Source organism: Mustela putorius, unplaced genomic scaffold, assembly GCF_011764305.1.
Source record: "Mustela putorius furo isolate JIRA1106 unplaced genomic scaffold, ASM1176430v1.1 tig00000224_pilon_pilon_pilon, whole genome shotgun sequence".
Classification (NCBI taxonomy): Eukaryota; Metazoa; Chordata; class Mammalia; order Carnivora; family Mustelidae; genus Mustela; species Mustela putorius.
The window spans coordinates 25,639,593-25,656,601 of NW_025421321.1; the positions used below are offsets into that span (position 1 = coordinate 25,639,593).

Below are 17,009 nucleotides of genomic sequence, written 5' to 3' on the forward strand. Positions count from 1 at the left end.
GGTCAAGGGCTGGAGGTAGGAGGATGTGGCTCGACATCTTAAAAACAAGATTCTCTCTGTGCTTTTTTAAACTTAGAGGAAAACAGGGATGCCTCTTTATGGAACCCAGCATGGAGCCTGAGGATATGTCTTTTCTTTTATCTCATTCTATAAATAAACTGGATGACTGCCAGGGATAAAGTAATGTGGGCACGGCTCTTAGTGTCTACTACAGTGAATTACTCCAAAAACCCTGGGATGCCACTTGGTACAAGTTTCAGGGTCTTAAAGGCTATTTGGAGTCTTCATGCGTGGGAAGCTTAATACTTTGTCTTTTTTCTCTAGTTTTCACTTAAAAAAAAAAACCCAACAGACTCGCAGAATAATTTAGAATCTCTCTGTAATCAAATGCTAACAAACACCCACCTCAGCAAGATGTCCTGCTGATTTGCTTATTGCTTGTGGTGTGCTGGGCAATCGGCTGTTTTCCTGGTAATGTAAAAAACAGTGATGATTCACTACCACTAGTTCAACAAGACCAAATTATTTGTTTTCTTATTTTATTTAAGTTCATTTAATTAACATATAGTGTATTATTAGTTTCAGAGGTAGAGTTCAGTGATTCAACAGTTGCATATAATACCCTGAGCTCATTACATCACGCACCCTCCCTCATGCCCACCACCCCATCCCCCCACCCAACCCACTCCAGGAACCCTCAGTTTGTTCCCAATAGTTAAGCATCTTTTTAAGGTTTATCTCTCTTTCTGATTTTGTCTTATTTTCCCCTCCCTTCCCCTATGATCCTCTATTTTGTTTCTTAAATTCCAGATATGAGTGAAATCATATGATAATTATCTTTCTCTGATTAATTTATTTCTCTCAGCATGATACCCTCTAGTTCCATTCATGTCATTGGAAATAGTAAGATTTTATTTTTTTGATGTCTGAGTAATATTCTATTGTATATATATGCCATATCTTCTTCATTCATCTGCCAATGGGCATCTGGGCTCTGTCCATAGCTCGGCTATGGCGGACATTGCTGCTATAAACATTGAGATGCAGGTGTCCCTTTGGATCACTATGTTTGTATCCTTTGTATAAATACCTAGTAGTGCAATTGCTGGGTCTTAGGGTAGTTCTATTCTTAACTTTTTGAGGAACCTCCATACTCTTTCCAGAGCGGTTGCCCAGTTTGCATTCCCACCAGTAGCTTAAGAGGGTTCCCCTTTCTCTGCATTCTCACCAGCATCTGTCATTTCCTGACTTGTTAATTTTAGCCATGCTGACTGGTATGAGGTGGTATCACTTTGTGGATTTTGATTTGTATTTCCCTGATGCCGAGTGATGTGGGGCATTTTTCATGTGTCTCTTGGCCATTTGTACCTCTTCTTTGAAGAAATGTCTTTTCATGTCTTCTGTCCATTTCTTGACTGGATTATTTGTTTTTTTGGGTGTTGATTTTGATAAGTTCTTGGTAGATTTTGGATACTAGTCCTTTATCTGATAAGACCTTTGCAGATATCTCCTCCCATTCTGTCGGTTGTCTTTTGGTTGTGTCAACAGTTTCCTTTGCTGTGCAAAAAGCTTTTTATCTTGATGAAGTCTTAATAGTTCATTTTTGCCTTTGTTTCCCTTCGTTTTGCAGACAAGATATATCTAGCAAGAAGCTGCTACAGCTGAGATCACAGAGGTTGTTGCCTGTGTTCTCCTGTAGGATTTTGATGGGTTCCTATCTCACATTTAGGTCTTTCATCCATTTTGAGTTTATTTTTGTGTATGGCATAAGAAAATGGTCCAGTTTCATTCTTCTACATGTGGCTGTCCAATTTTCCCAACACCATTTGTGGAAGAGACTGTCTTTTTTCCATTGGATATTCTTTCCTGCTTTGTCAGAGATTAGTTGACCATAAAATTGAGGGTCCATTTCTTTGCTCTCTATTCTGGGTTCTGTTAATCTACGTGTCTGTGTTTGTACTAGTACTGTACTATCTTGTTGATTATAGCTTTATAATATAACTTGGAATCCACCAACTTTGGTTAGTCAGGGTCTTTTCTGGTTCCATACAAATATTAGGATTCCTTGTTTCAGCTCTGTCAAAAATATTGATGGTATTTTGATGGGGATTGCATTGAATGTGGAGATTGCTTTGGGTAGCATAGATGTTTTAGCAATATTTGTTCTTCTAACCCAAAAAAATGTCTTTACTTTTTTTGTGTGTCTTCCTCAATTTCTTTCATGAGTATTCTATAGTTTCCAGAGAATAGATCCTTCATTTGTGGTTAGGTTTATTCCTAGGTGTCGTATGATTTTTGGTGCAATTGTAAATGGGATTGATTCCTTAATTTCTCTTTCTTCTGCAGCAAGATCAAATTCTTAGTTAAAAGTGTAAATTCTGCACTGCTGACATAACTCAGTGACTGAGGTATAGCCCTAGGAAATGCCTGCCTGCAGGCAGAAAAACAACCAATTTGTTAGTTTTTAGAATTTGGGCCTCAAAGATAGTTTTGTAGTCTCCTATCTTTTCTGTTCATGCAAATTGCTATTGAGGGTGCAGAGGTCTCAAATCAGGATGGCAAGACTTTGACCATGGGGCACTGTGTCTTTGAAGAGAGGACATGCTGCATCTCCCAGGCAGCTTAAGGATTTAGAAAATCATTCTCTTCTGTCTGATTTTTATATGATGGGGTGGGGCCATGTAGAAATTATGTCTTTATTTGGGGAATAGGCTAATCTGATAAATCAACAGAAGACCACAGGGGAGCTTGTTATGAGAGAACGGAGGAAAAATAAATGAGCTCTGCTGGAATTGGCTCATCTATCAAATTTCTTTTTAACCTTAAAGGAAAATCTTTCCCTCCTTCTTCTGAATGCTTATTCTCCTATTGTCAAAACCATCTACTTGGCAGTGGCCCTTATCACATTCTATTCTTATTGTGAGCGGGATTTTCATGTGTAAGCACCTGCTACCTCAACTAGATGGGGGGTTCCTCAAGCCAAGGGGCTGGGCTTTCCAGTCCTTTGCGCCTTGCATCTTCCAGCTTTGAACTTCCTCCATAATGATGCATAATGAGCCAATCATTATTATGAATTATGCATTATTGTTATGAATTATGATGATCATTATTATGACTCATTATTCATACTTGTTAAAAATTCCATCAAAGTTAAAAGTACACAACCTGCTCTCTTTCCCCTGAATTTGTGTAGAGTCAAGACAAGTTTATTTTGACTCAGGACCCAAAGCTCCTGTGTAGGGAATTTTCTTTATAGAAGGCTTATATTTAGGATGCAATTTATTTAACTCAGTGAGAATTTACTCAGCTTCTATCACATGGAGGTTTATAGACTGTAGAAAAGAGATAAGATAATATCCAAGCACTCAATGGGTTTGTAGTCTAATACATGAATGGCAAACAGATCAATATAAATGTATCTATCTATTGATGGTGACTGCTTGGATTGCTGACAAGTATTATAACATGTGGTCTAGATTCAGTAGGAATGAATGCTGTGATCAGTCAGTAATCGACCATTCATTTAGGAATGGAGCATAGTAGCACAAATGCCATCTCTTTGTAATTTCCAATATGCAGAATGAATTCAAAGTCTAGATAGTAGAAGAAGCTTATATATTTAGTGGAATCCAAGCAGTTAATATCTTAATCAAATTTGGTGCACAGTACCAATAAAATATACAAATTACATGAAATGATTATTTATTAGTCTGCTTCTGCCACCATAACAAAATACCGTAGACCAGATGTCTTAAACAATAGAAATTTATTTTCTCACAGTTGTAGAGGCTAGAAGTCCAAGATAAAGGTCCTGGACATTTCAGTTCTTGTAGAGTTCTTTTTCTGGTTTGTAGGCAGCTGCCTTTTGTATGAACATGACCTCTTCTTTGTGTTTTGGAGAAGAAAGAATGCTAAGGCCCTATGGGATCATGGCATCAACCTTATAACCTCATTTAACTTTAATTATCTCCTCAGAGACCCCATCTCCAAATACAGTTTTCCTCAGCTATCCAAAAGTAGAGTGTTCCTGGGAAACCTTTTGGAAGCTGAAATGACATGAAGCCTGGACTATACCCCACTTTTGGGAAGTTCTCATTATACCACTTTGCTTTTACAAAACACCTGTATTAGTACAATAACTGCTTTTTTTCATAACAGTGGGTATTCTATTTGGATTTTTTTTTCAGCTGGTGAAAACAGGTACTAATGTAGGTCTTTCATAAAAGTGAAGTGGTGTAACGAGAACTTTCCAAAAGTGGGGTGCACCCATAGCTACACTGGGGTTAGGGCTTTGATGTATGAATTTGGGATGGCCCATTCAGTCCATAACAATATGTGATATAAATGAGGTTTATGTCTTATATTTGGAGAAGTGAATATAGACAGGGCAGTGAATGAAGACAGATGTAGACAGGGTTATCATTTTTTTAAAAAAAGCAAGACATAAACATTGATTTCTTAATGTTTTTCACATTAGCTGCATTTATGAGTTTTAAACATATCTGATCTTATAGGCTGTTCATTGAAACTCAAGTAATCTACATAACACAACAAAAGATTATATCAAAGATGTCAATAGTTCAAGTTAACAGGCGGTCAGTGGACTTGCAAGTGCACATTTAACAAAAAGTCGTGTACTTTTGTAATCTTAATGGCACCTTAAAATAATAACCAACCATTGAAAAATACTGCCCTCCAAATGTTAACTGCAAACTTTTTGCCTTGGATTAAGTCACCTTTTGTCTAATTACCAGCATGCCTCAGTTTTGTATTGATGTGTGTTTAATAGGCTGAAAAATCACATTTATTTTATTACTATATCCATTACAGTAGAATTAAAGAATGTGGTTTCTTTTTTGGTACACATTTAGTTTTATTGTAACAAAGCAACTTGCACACCTTTAATGTTTAAAACTGAGCATCATCTTTCCTTTCCAGTGAAACAAAAAGAAAATTTAAAAATAAACAGGAACAAAATTACAATAGAGAATGTCAATTCCAAATAAGATCCTGTAAGTTCTGCTGATTCCCCCATCGAGTGGCAGGGCTCAAGTCATCATTAGGCGAGAGTTTTATTTTAAAAAGTGTCATCTTAAACTGCAAGGATGTCCGTTAAACATCACAATTAAACATGCCAAAGGAGTAGCCATGTTGTCAAAATGCCCACTTAACCCACCCAAACATCTCAAACCCACCCTTTGCTGACTTTCTATAACCCCATTTTTTAAAGTTTTTTTTAAATTATTTTTTTTAAACAAGAGAAAGTAGACAGGTCCATGTTGGTAAATGCTAACTGTCCATATTCACATAGAGACACAGTGTAATCTCTGAGCCCAGTATACAGAGAAAGGAGGAAAAAAGCTAGAATTCTATGCACTACTACACAGGGACCTGGTACCCTCCAGCTTCCAGCAGAGCTAAGCGACCAGAAGGTTTTTCTTCTTTCCCACAGAGCACAGTGGTGTTGATTCCATAAAGTTTTTGTTTTTGTCGAGACAGGAAGGGAAAAAAATGAATTTGGAACAAAAAGGGGTAGAGATTCTTTTCCCACTGTGTTCTGCTCAAGGTATTTTCCCCCCAAAATAAGCTGAGAACTGTGGTATAAAGGGAGAGAAAAAGGAGACTTCAAAAAACAGGGCGAGTGAGCACAAGTGGAGAAAAGAAAAAGAAAAAGGAAAAAAAAAAGACGGCAACTTGCTGCCAGAGACTGAAGAAAATTTAAAAAGGAAGGTTGGGATCCATCAGTGTTCCATCCGTCATCTTCTCCTTCATCCTGCTCTCCTTCCTCCCCCTCATCATCAGCTTCATCTTCTTCACCTTCACCCTCATCTCCTTCTTCATCAATATCTTCTGATCCTTCATCATCATCATCATCATCTTCTTCTTCTTCTCCTCCTTCCCCTTCTTCATCATCCATATGGGGAACCCAGTAGTACTGTAATGGTTTTGGCCAAATATCATCTTTGCTGACATCTCCTAACTCATCTGCGCCTGCATCCTGCATCAGAATGGTCAGTAAACCAGGTGAAGAAGCTCTCTGGTGCCTCATGCTGTCTCTCCCTGCTGGCTTTATTCTGTGTTTGACTTGAACGTTTCATCAAATCCTTTCCAGATTTCCATTTGATTTCAGTGGACTTTGAAGACGGATCACCACTCTCATTCAGAGGAAATTCTTTGGAGAGAACTTTGTTTTCAAAGTAAGGGTTTTCATCAAAATAAAAATCTATTCTGTAACCTGATTTAATATCTTCAAATTCTGTCACTTCAACTCTTGTCAAAGAATGCAGCGCCTCTTCATCCTCCCCAAGCAGTGCAGACACTTGGGGATGGTTGACAAATGTTGTCACCCCAAAACTGGGGATTTGGGTGATCGATTCCGATTTCTTCTGAAAATATGGTTGGTGGAGTTTGTTATATTTCTGTTCTACTTTCAAAATCTCCTCACTGGCTTGTTCATTAAGTCTGTCTATTTCATTTTGTACTTCATCAATATGTTTAATTGTTTCTTGCTGTTCTTTTTCTGAGGTCTTGTCGGCTGGGTTATGGTTGGAGTTGAGCTCCTTTTTACTGACTTTGGCCGCCGGCGCCAAGTTGGTGCTGCTCCGGGGTCGGGGTGGGGATGGGGTTGGGGGTGGCGGCTGGGGGTGGGAAAGGAGGCAAGAATGTGGTTTCTTAAGGTAACATTTGCTGTCAGTAAATTTTAAATCTGGGTCCAGGCTAGTTTTTGTTTTGTGTATGAGGTCCCCCCCCCACCACCAGAAGATCCATTTATTGAAGTGACAAGATACTAGAATAAGCTATCATCTCTAAGAAAATAGAACATATATTGGTGTTGGATTTTGACTCCATCCGCTTCTTGCTTATCTACCTATCCATCCAGGGTTTTTCAGAGTAAAAAAAAAAGTTTAAATAACATTATGCTTGATTAGTTAAGGGAAAGCAAACCTGGATTTTAATATAACTCTCAGCTTCAAATGGGTCATAATGCCTTGTCAGTTTTTGTCTTGACACGACCGAACGGCGCACTCACAATGACAATAAGACAGATTCCCTTCATCTTAATCACAAACAGAATCTTCACAAAATGTTTAATGAATTCTTGGATCAGATCTAGAAAATTATAGGGACTATTTTGTTTATCCACAATCCCACCTCAAAATGTTTTCTTTATAATCATTAACATGGGAATAATGCAGTAGCTCAGAGTAGCACAGTAAAGTATGACTGAGTAATGATTGGGATGCACATGTGAAAAAGATCTGACAATTCCAGGGGCGCCTGGGTGGCTCAGTGGGTTAAAGCCTCTGCCTTTGGCTCGGATCATGATCCCAGGGTCCTGGGATGGAGCCCCACATCGGGCTCTCTGCTCAGCAGGGAGTCTGCTTCCTCCTCTCTCTCTCTGCCTGCCTCTCTGCCTACTTGTGATTTCTATTTGTCAAATAAATAAATAAAATCTTTTAAAAAAAATCTGACAATTCTGTAAATAGGGAAGCATACCACTTAAATAAAAACTAAGTGTGGGTGCCCCTAGGTGGCTCAGATGGTTAAGTGTTTGATTTCAGCTCAGGTCATGATCTCAGGTCCTGGGATCAAGCTGTGCGTAGGGCTCCGTGCTCAGTGGGGAATCTGCTTCTCTCTCTCCCTCTTCCCCCCTCATGCTCTCTTTCTCTCTCTCTCAAATACATAAATTTTAAAATAAAATAAAAATTTAGTTTGGAAAAATCTTTTCATTCTTTTGAGACACAGTATAACAGGTAGAATTATAACCAGATTCTCAATCTCATTGACGTTTGTTATTATGGTATTTTCCAATTAAAATTTATACCCCCTATATATTAGGAAAAAATATATAAAAATCATACATAATTCCACCACTCAATGTTCATTCAATTCATATGTTAATATGGAGATATCTACCATGAACAATTTATGTACATCTTTCCTATTTTCAAAATTGGAATTGTATGGCATAATTTTAGAAAGCTGTATTTGCTTAATAATCTATTATAAACATTTTCTTATTATTACATTTTAATTAAATACAACTCTATCATATGGATATATCATAATTTATTTATCTAGTACCCTTATTGCTGAGCATTTAAGTTATTTGCAATTTTCTGTTATTTCAATTAACATTGCCTCAAACATCAGCTCATAAAATTTGATTGTATGTAAGTTATTTTTCTTGTGAGAAATTCCTGAAAATGGAAGTTTTGGGTTAAAGACTATGAATATTTATATGGATCTCAAGAACTGTGGGTTTTCAGAAAGACGTACCATGTACCATTTTACATTCCTATTGGTAACCTGAAAACACTCCTTTCTCCATACTTTTGCTAACACAGTGTTATAGGTTTTGTTTTCTGTTTGTCAATTTGACAGGCAATGGGCATGATGTATCATCCTTCTGTACTTATAGACTTACCTCTGGGCTTAGATCAGAAAATAGAATATGGAAATGGAGAAGGAAGACTTAGCAATTTGGCTCTAAAGACACATTTTAGATTGATATCTTTTCATTAGTCCATTCGACAAATGTCTTTGAGTGCCTCTTCAAACAAGGAAAATAAGATGTAAAATTCATATCTGACATCTTAGTAGTAATCCTTAGTTGATGGCGCATTAGTACCACGGCTCACGCCACGATGCTCTCTCGTTCTGTCATTTCCCTCCCTTCATCCAGATCCCCACTCCTTTTCCCTGCTCCTCCGTAAGCACCTATTCGAGGATGTGTAACATAAACAACGGGTATGCTTGCTTCCTTGGAGCATATATAGTGTTATGTGGTTTGGAGAATATGTGTTTTCTAATTTACATAAATTGTATTCATAAATATTGTTATTTTACATTTTCCACTCCAAATCGTTACATTAAAAGCAAATTAAACTCAGTCTTATTGTTGCGAGCATGTTTAGATTTTTCCCTGTAATTGCAGTCAAAGAGTCCATGGTCTCCACCTGAGGTCCCAAGAAGGAAATTGTGCTTGATTCATTATTCTGAGAAGCAAATGCACATTTATGAGTTGTTATTTCTTGAATAAAGGAGATCATGATGAATTATGTGGCTACATGTGTCTATAATGGATCTCTAAGTTTCTAAGATGTCTGCAAGACCTTTTAGGAATGTTTAAATTGGTAGCACCCCCTTACAACATCAGTGTTCCTGGGAAGAGTAGGACTGTTCTGTCCATCCTGAATTTACGCCAGTGGGGCATGTGAAGCATGCCACTGACTTGAGGTGGGGGAAGTTGGAGTCATATTGTGGTTTCTCGTGCCCACCACCATGGGGCACTGCAGCTAGGAACATAAGGTTACCTCACATAGTCTTGTATCTTCAGCATCATTCACAATGTCTGGCACATAGGAGGCATTCAAAAAGCATTTGTTGAGTGGATGAATAAAAAGGAATCACTCTGAGATGAATCTTAGAACAATAAGATAGGGAGACAAAAACCTTTATTGCCCAAGCAGTGAAGGATTTCCAAGGAAACAGCTCATAGTTCATGATACAGAAAATCACCCATGTCTTGTTCTCCTTTCCTTCTTGAGCATGTAGAATACTACACTTCCTAGCTCTTTTGCAACTAGGTAAAACTGTTTGACTCCCTGTAGCTGATGCACTATTCAGGAAACTGGTCTCTGCCATCCCTCTATCCCAGGCGGGTTAGAACTGGTATGTCAGTTCTAAACTCTCTCTCCCCTTTGCTGGCCCCGGAGGTCACGTGTTCCAGATCACTCCGTTACAAGATGGTAAAACATTAAAGAGCATCAGACTCTGGGTCAGCGTAGGGAGAGACCACCTCCCTCCTGCTCTTTGCCAGTCCACACGGGGAGGGGGTTATGTCTGAAGCAGTGTGGCCAGGGAAGCCCTTATGGAGGTATTCAAGTTGTGACCAGAAATCCTGAGGGAGTGAGGTACCTGGAAGAGGAGTATTCTGAGCGGAAGGGGCAGCACGTGCAAAGGCCCAAATGTGGGACCAAGTTCAACATATTAAAGGAAGGGGGACAAAGTGAGTCTAGAGCAGAGTGAATGAAAGGGAAAGTAACAGAGATAAGGCAAGATAGATGACCAGAGGTGGGGAGAACATGTTGGAAGTCCTGATAGGTCATTCTAAGGACTTGGGCTTTCTCTCTGAGTGACGTGGGGGTATTGAAGACTTCTGCACGTTGGGGTGACATGATCTGACTAGTCTGGTTTGAGAATAGACTCAGGGTGGCAAAAGGAGGAGGTGGGCTGTGCAGTTAGGGGGCTGTGGCAGTAATCTAGGCAGGGAGTGATGCTGGCTTGAATTAGGGTGATAGCAGTCGGAGCAGTGCGAAGCAGCCAAATTCTAGGTATATTTTGAAGGTAGAGCCATTAGAATTGCAGATGATTAGAGGAGGGGTATGAGAGAAAAAGTCAAGAAGGAACCTATGGCTTTTGGCCTATGTAGGCGGGAGAATGGAGCTGCCATTTGCTGAAATGGGGGGCCCACAGGGTGCGCGAGACTGAGAGTCTGCCAGGAGCCCGGGTCTGGACCGTCTATGTTTAAGGCAGTCACTGGACACGCAAGTGTGCACGAAGGGAGGTTGTGCCAGGTGAAGCTGGCCAGGCAGCTGGACTGGGGAGGGCGACAAGGATGAGGACTCTTTTCCTAGGAGACTAAGGTCCAGGTTCTCTAAGTGGAGGCTCAAGTACTAAGGGCATTTGGGACCCCAGTCCATGGTGTCTGTTGGGTAGGCTGGCCTGGAACCAAGTTTCCAATCACTGTGATTAAGCTAGGTTTCTACCAGACTAGCCTTTGATCTAGCAGCTAATGCATCTCTATATGACAACCATCCATTTGGCTATCCAAAGGCCAGAAGTTCATTCACACTCTGTGCCTGAAATGTCATCTGAAAGCCCCATTCTCGAAGCTTCTCTGTCCTTGGATCTGGGCTCATTTCCAGGTTTTTAGATCTCAGGGACAGACTCTGAAAGTATATTTTAAGGCAAGGCAGTTCGTGCTTATTCCTCCAGAATAAAAGATTCTGTCTCCACATCAGAGTCATGTTTGGTTTCTAAACCTGTTACCATAGCAAGGACTGTGTTCTCCAGCTCTCCCTGGTGGCACTGTTTATATTTCGTAGCGGACAACATGTAAACCTTTTTTTCCACTCACTTGGAACTGCCATTTATTCCAACTGTTTGCTTCATGAAACATTTATACATTGTACACGTGAGCCTTCAACAGGGAACTCTCTTCTTTTTGGAGACATGATAAAGGTAGCATTTGTTTGCTTCCCACTGCCAGTCCTCAACTATGGCTGTCCTGGCACAGCACGTTCCACTCCTCATGGTTGCACATGCGCCGAGACTTGACAGCAGCCTGGCCGTTGCTGGTAAACAATGACTCACGCCATATGCTGTGGTTCTGTCCAAGTGCCATTGCTGGACTCAGGACTCAGTGAATGTTTTGTCCGTGGTTATTTCTGTTTATCTCCCTATTTGTTTACTTTCTTCCTTTGTGGGCTTAATTTTTAAAATTTTTATTGTTTGGTCCTCTTCCTGCTGTTTTGATTTCCTCTGTTCTCTCATTCCTCACTGAGGGGGAAGTGGATGTGTTGTACAGACCCACCAGTCCAGGGGAATTTCTGTGCTTCCCTCAGCGGAAGGAAGGGTTCAACATTGTAGCCTTGACCCTCCCTAAGTCATAGAACTCAGATGCTTGTCTGGGGAACCCTGGGTAAAACAGTAAAGAGAGGCTACATTCAAACAAATCGTAAGGTAGAATGCACTTTGTTGGGGCATTCTGTGGAGCCCAAACCATGATCGGTCTAGAAACTATGATGGGATTGAGGGAGCCACAAAGGCGGGACTACGGTGTTCCTGGTTCTGGAGAAGAGGACATTTCTGACAGTGGTCCTTCACATGGAGGGAAGTTCACTGTGTGTGTGTGTGTTTGTGTGTGTGTGTGTGCATGAGTGTGCCTGCCTGAGAGGCTGAGGCGGGGTGGAACGCAGCCTGTGGTCCCCCATGCACCCTGCTTGTGATGGTTAATTTTGTGTGTCAACTTGCCTGGGTGATTATGCCCAGGTATTTGGCCACACGTTGTTCTAGGTGTGTCTGTGAGGGTGTTTCTCGATGAGACGGACCTTTGAATCAGTAGAGTGAGTAAAGCAGATTGTCCTCCCTAATGTGAGGGACCCTCATCCAATCTGTTGAAGGCCAAAGTGGAGTGAGGGGGAATTTGCTTTGAGCTGGGACAGCGGTCTTCTCTTGCCTTCGGAACTTGGATTCAGACCGAGACACATACCATCAGCTCTCCTGAGTCTGCAGCTTGCCGACCATGGATTTTGGGACCTCCCAGCCTCCATGACTGTATGGGCTAATTCCTTATTTTATATATATGAAGAGTTAAGCACTATTGGACATGCCACTCAAGAGAGGGGAGCCTTTTGCTAATTCCTGCATAGTTTTCCAAAGGCTCTGGCAGTTTGGTGGTATGTTGGTGAGCATAGCTGCATCTCAAAGGTTCTGGCAATGGGTATGGAGAGGTGGGAAGGGGGCTGATGAGCGTAATTTGAAAAATTACCCCCACCCCACCCCATCTCCTTGTAGCTCAGATTTGTCTGTGCTGTAAAGCTCCTGGTCTCAGCGTGAGTCTTAGAATATGGGTGATTCTTCCAGAGAAGAATAGAAGCAATGGAAGCAATTAAGGGCTTTCAGTCCTCTGCTACGTTAGTGGTGAACCCTGGGAACGCTGTTGCTTGCTGGAAGGAGATTCAGCAAACTAGGGATGAGTAATATCCATAGAAATTACCCGAGCGTTGCATTTGGTGAGTCAATGTGTAAATTTTCCAAACGTGTTCCTCTCATTGTATTAATACAAAGAAGTACTGCTGATGCTTGTTATCACTGTCATGGTAAAGGTGTGTGAGTAGAGCTGCAGAGGGGACCCTCGGATGTCTCTGTGGTGAGGTGGTGGCTGGGGGGGGGGGTCTCTCCTCTGGCTGAGTGGCCGTCCTGTTCCTGCACTCTTTCTAGCCTTCCTCACAGGCCTGTGGAACTCTCAGAACATTTGTGTGTTCTTTCTGAGTATTTCATTTTTTTGAAAAAACATAGAACAGTATGATCAGGAGCATTCTCTCCTTCAAGAACAAATAGTAGAGACCCTCTCTGGGGCAGATTTTAATTTTTTACTTTATTTCTTGAGAAAATGGTCATGTTTACTTGGGCTGAATTATATATGTTAGCTTAGTTTTCTCCCTTCACCGTCCAAAGTCTCTTCTCTTCTAATTGCTGTAAAGGCAAGGATCCACACATACACAAATGCACACACACACACACACACACACACCCGCACCACACATATATATCTCAGGACTGTTTTGTTCTGTAATTTTCTTCTTTTTCTTTTTTTTTTTTTAAAGATTTTATTCATTTATTTGACAGACAGAGATCACAAGAAGGCAGAGAGGCAGGCAGAGAGAGGAGGAAGCAGGCTCCCTGCTGAGCAGAGAGCCCAGGACGCTGAGATCATGACCTGAGCCGAAGGCAGAGGCTTTAACCCACTGAGCCACCCAGGTGCCCCTGTTCTGTAATTTTCTAAAAAAGCTCTCAAACTACACATACTCTGGGCACCACAATATCACACAGATCCCTGCAATAGAGCCTAAGTGGGAGGTCACGTTTGCAGTCCCATCAAAATAAGAACTGTTGTTGGTGATCATTCACAATGGTGTGGGGGGTGCAGTGTGAGGGGAAGGGTGCAGAATGGGGCTGGGGTGGGAAGGGAAAGAGTACCAGGGATATTAGGATGCACTTGAGAGTTCTTTGTGCCTTAGGGAGAAGATGAAAGTCAATGAACTAGACAACCAATGTTTTGTTTTTGTTTTGTTTTTCAGCTGCTACCCAAATTGGTTTCTTGATTTCTTGCAATTTTATGTAACCTTGCCTCTGGGGCATTTAATGCAGATTAAAGCAATGTGGTCACACTTCCGACTCTGGAAAGACCCAGCTCTGAGGAATGGACATTATGTTTATGAGCATGTGAAGAACAGATTCCTAAACCACTTTCTAAAATTTTGTGATCTTCTTATTCAGACATCATCTAGGCAGGCTGGCGAAGGTTCCTAGGCCCAGAGTTTTTTTTTTTTTTTTTTTTTTAAAGATTTTATTTATTTGTCAGAGACAGAGGGAGAGAGAGCGAGCGAGCACAGGCAGACAGAGAGGCAGGCAGAGGCAGAGGGAGAAGCAGGCTCTCTGCCGAGCAAGGAGCCTGATGTGGGACTCAATCCCAGGACCCCAGGATCATGACCTGAGCCGAAGGCAGCTGCCTAACCAACTGAGCCACCCAGGCGTCCCGGCCCAGAGTATTTAAGAGAAAATGCCAGAAGCAGATCTAAGTCAACCCCCAGAATGATCTTTACCTGATGTTACTGCCTACTGAAAACCAAATTCTAGCTCCCAAAGTTGCACGCTGTGGGAACAGTAAGTTTAGGGAACATTCCTTGGCCCTAGTTAGCATGTACCCTCCTCAAGGAAATAGGACATTCAGGAATGCAAGAGTGATAAGCCCCGTTTCCCTGACTCACGCTCTCCTTGGATATGATCAAGGCTTGAATATGTCCAAAGTGGAATTTCCTCTAAGCTAAGGAATTCCTGAATTCCTCTGGTTCACCGAGCTCCCATTTGTCATCGATGTAAGTCGGTGCTTCTCAAATGTTGATGTTCTCATAAATTGCCAAGAAATCATCAAAATGCAGATTCCCATTGGGTAGTTCTGGAGTAGGGATGGGGATTCCCATTGTCCAGCAAGGTCCTAGGCAAACCTGATGCTGCTGGTCCCCAGGCCATTCTATGAATAGTAAGGACCGGGGCTTTACTTCATTTCCGCTGTTTCTTCTGGTGCCACCACTGTGGCCAGAACGCTACACCCTACGGCTGCCTATCTATGGCTGCAAGAGCCTTTGTGTGTCTGGCCACACAAGCCTGCAGAGAGCCCATCTGGTCAACCTCAGGGGCTTCCAGCTTCCAGTTCTTTTACAAGCCCCCAAAGGATGTATGTCACTTTCAGGTTCCAAGGACCTTGGAATGGGTTTCCCAGAAAGCCCAATTTCTCCACTATCCTGAATGTTCTCCCGAAGACGGTGGTGAGTGTTAAATCACGATGTATAGAAGGTAACGTTAGCCTTAAAATTGTATTCACGGCTTCTCATGGGCATACAAGTGGTACGCAGGAGAACAGGATTCAGAGGATACTCTCAGGCATCCCCAAGACCCAGAAACGAGTGTGTGGATCAGGCTGTTGTCGTGACTCTCACTGCGAAGAGAATAAAAACTGTTTGAAGCAGGCAGGCACAAGGGTCTGTTCCACATGCTGTTGTACTGACTGATGACATCGGAATTAGCCCTGAAACAACCTTCAGACACTTATTTCCAAGGCCTAGCCTCTGGCTAAGTGAGTTAGTGGTCCTGGGGGTGGGGTGTATGGATTATTATAAAGCATGAGCAGTTAGCGGCTGGCAGTGCTGATGAGCAAATATTAAACACCTGCCAGTTATCTGGTCCCAGAGTTACTGAGTGTCTTTTGCATCAGGCATAATACACACAGCTCCTTCCTTCATCCCTCCCCCTGCTCAACGCAGGAATGTAAACAAACTAGAAATAATTGCAAAAGATAAGTGTTATGAAGGAAACAGGTGCAATTAGGAGCAGATCCTTTAGATGACCTGATTAGGGGCGGTGTCTCTGGGCCAGTGATATCAGGCTGTGATTTGAAGGGGTAGGAGTTATCCGGCATCTTCGTGGTGCCCAGGCAGAGAGCGTCCCATGAGAACATTCCCCTGGGAAAGCACATGCTGTATGAACATGGGTAAATGCTACCAGACAAACGAAAGAAATTTTACGATTCCCTTGGAAATTGTTCTGCAATTAGGACTCTTTTCTGTAGGTGGCAAAGGCATCAAGACTCCATTTCTGTCCACTCCAGAGCCTGTTCTCATGCCTTGCTTACTCTACTGCTAACGCCAAAAAAATTGGGTCTCACCAAACACACAAGTGAAGACCCCTACACCACTTCTGGAAGTTTGTATGGAAGATTGGGGGCCTGAGAGACACCCGCGGAGTCCTTAAACTCCTCCTGTCTCTTTTGGGGAAGGTGATCATGAGGATGATCGTCCGCATTCATTAACTATGAGTCTGGTCTGAGCCTCTTCTGTAAAACAGATAAGAACACCTGTCCCAGAGCAGATGCCTTAAGACGGTGTGCCTCAACCATGGTTGTTCCTGTCCAGTCACTGTGTGGTGACGGCACCCTGGAAGGTTCCTCTCTGAAAGGCAGTGAGGATACCTCCGTGTTCCAACTGTCATTTATCATTTTTTAGTGAATTGCAGGCATGATAAATCAACTTCTCAGGTGATACTGATGGTGCCAGGGTTGGGCTATTTGAGAAGCTGCCTAAGAGGGACTTCCTAATCTGCCCTGCACACCCTCACGGCAGCTGATTTCTGTGTGAGGAGAAAAAAAACCTCTCTTATTGAGCAAATGTGTGAAGAGGCATTTTCACTTGTGAGACGCTTAACTCTGTCTATTTCAGGCAGCTTAGCAAAAGGACTGGAAATTTCCAGATTGTGTGAAGGTGGGTCTGCGTGGGGACAGGCGGGGATAGGCCAGGTCCTGTGAAGGTCAGACCCGTCAGGCAGTCCTGCTTTTAGCGCCTTCTTCCTTTTCTCTACTCCAGGGGTTACGGCTTCTCAAAGACGCTCCAAGTGACAAGGGCAGGCAGGCGTTCCAATGGACCTCTGGTATGTTTGTGATCTGTTGTTTTCCCATATACAGACCTCTACAGGAGGCCGCCTTTTTTTCTCGCTTTTCCTGCATGTGGGCATCCCTGAGGCTGAGATTCAGATACTTTGCCCTGCTCTGGCAACGGACACGTTACTTGCTAAGTGTGGTAGAGAGCTCCTGGATGAGTAAGACAGTTCCCTGCCCTCTGGAAAAAAAAAAAAAAATCAATAGGTATCCAACCAGCAATAAAAGAAGA

The 17,009-nt window shown here is 42.0% G+C and overlaps 1 pseudogene; it reads right to left on the reverse strand.

Annotated features, from left to right (window-relative positions):
• Positions 1-5,561: 5,561 nt before the first annotated feature.
• On the reverse strand, positions 5,562-15,766 carry LOC101674333 (annotated as a pseudogene).
• Between the last annotated feature and the right edge of the window lie 1,243 nt (positions 15,767-17,009).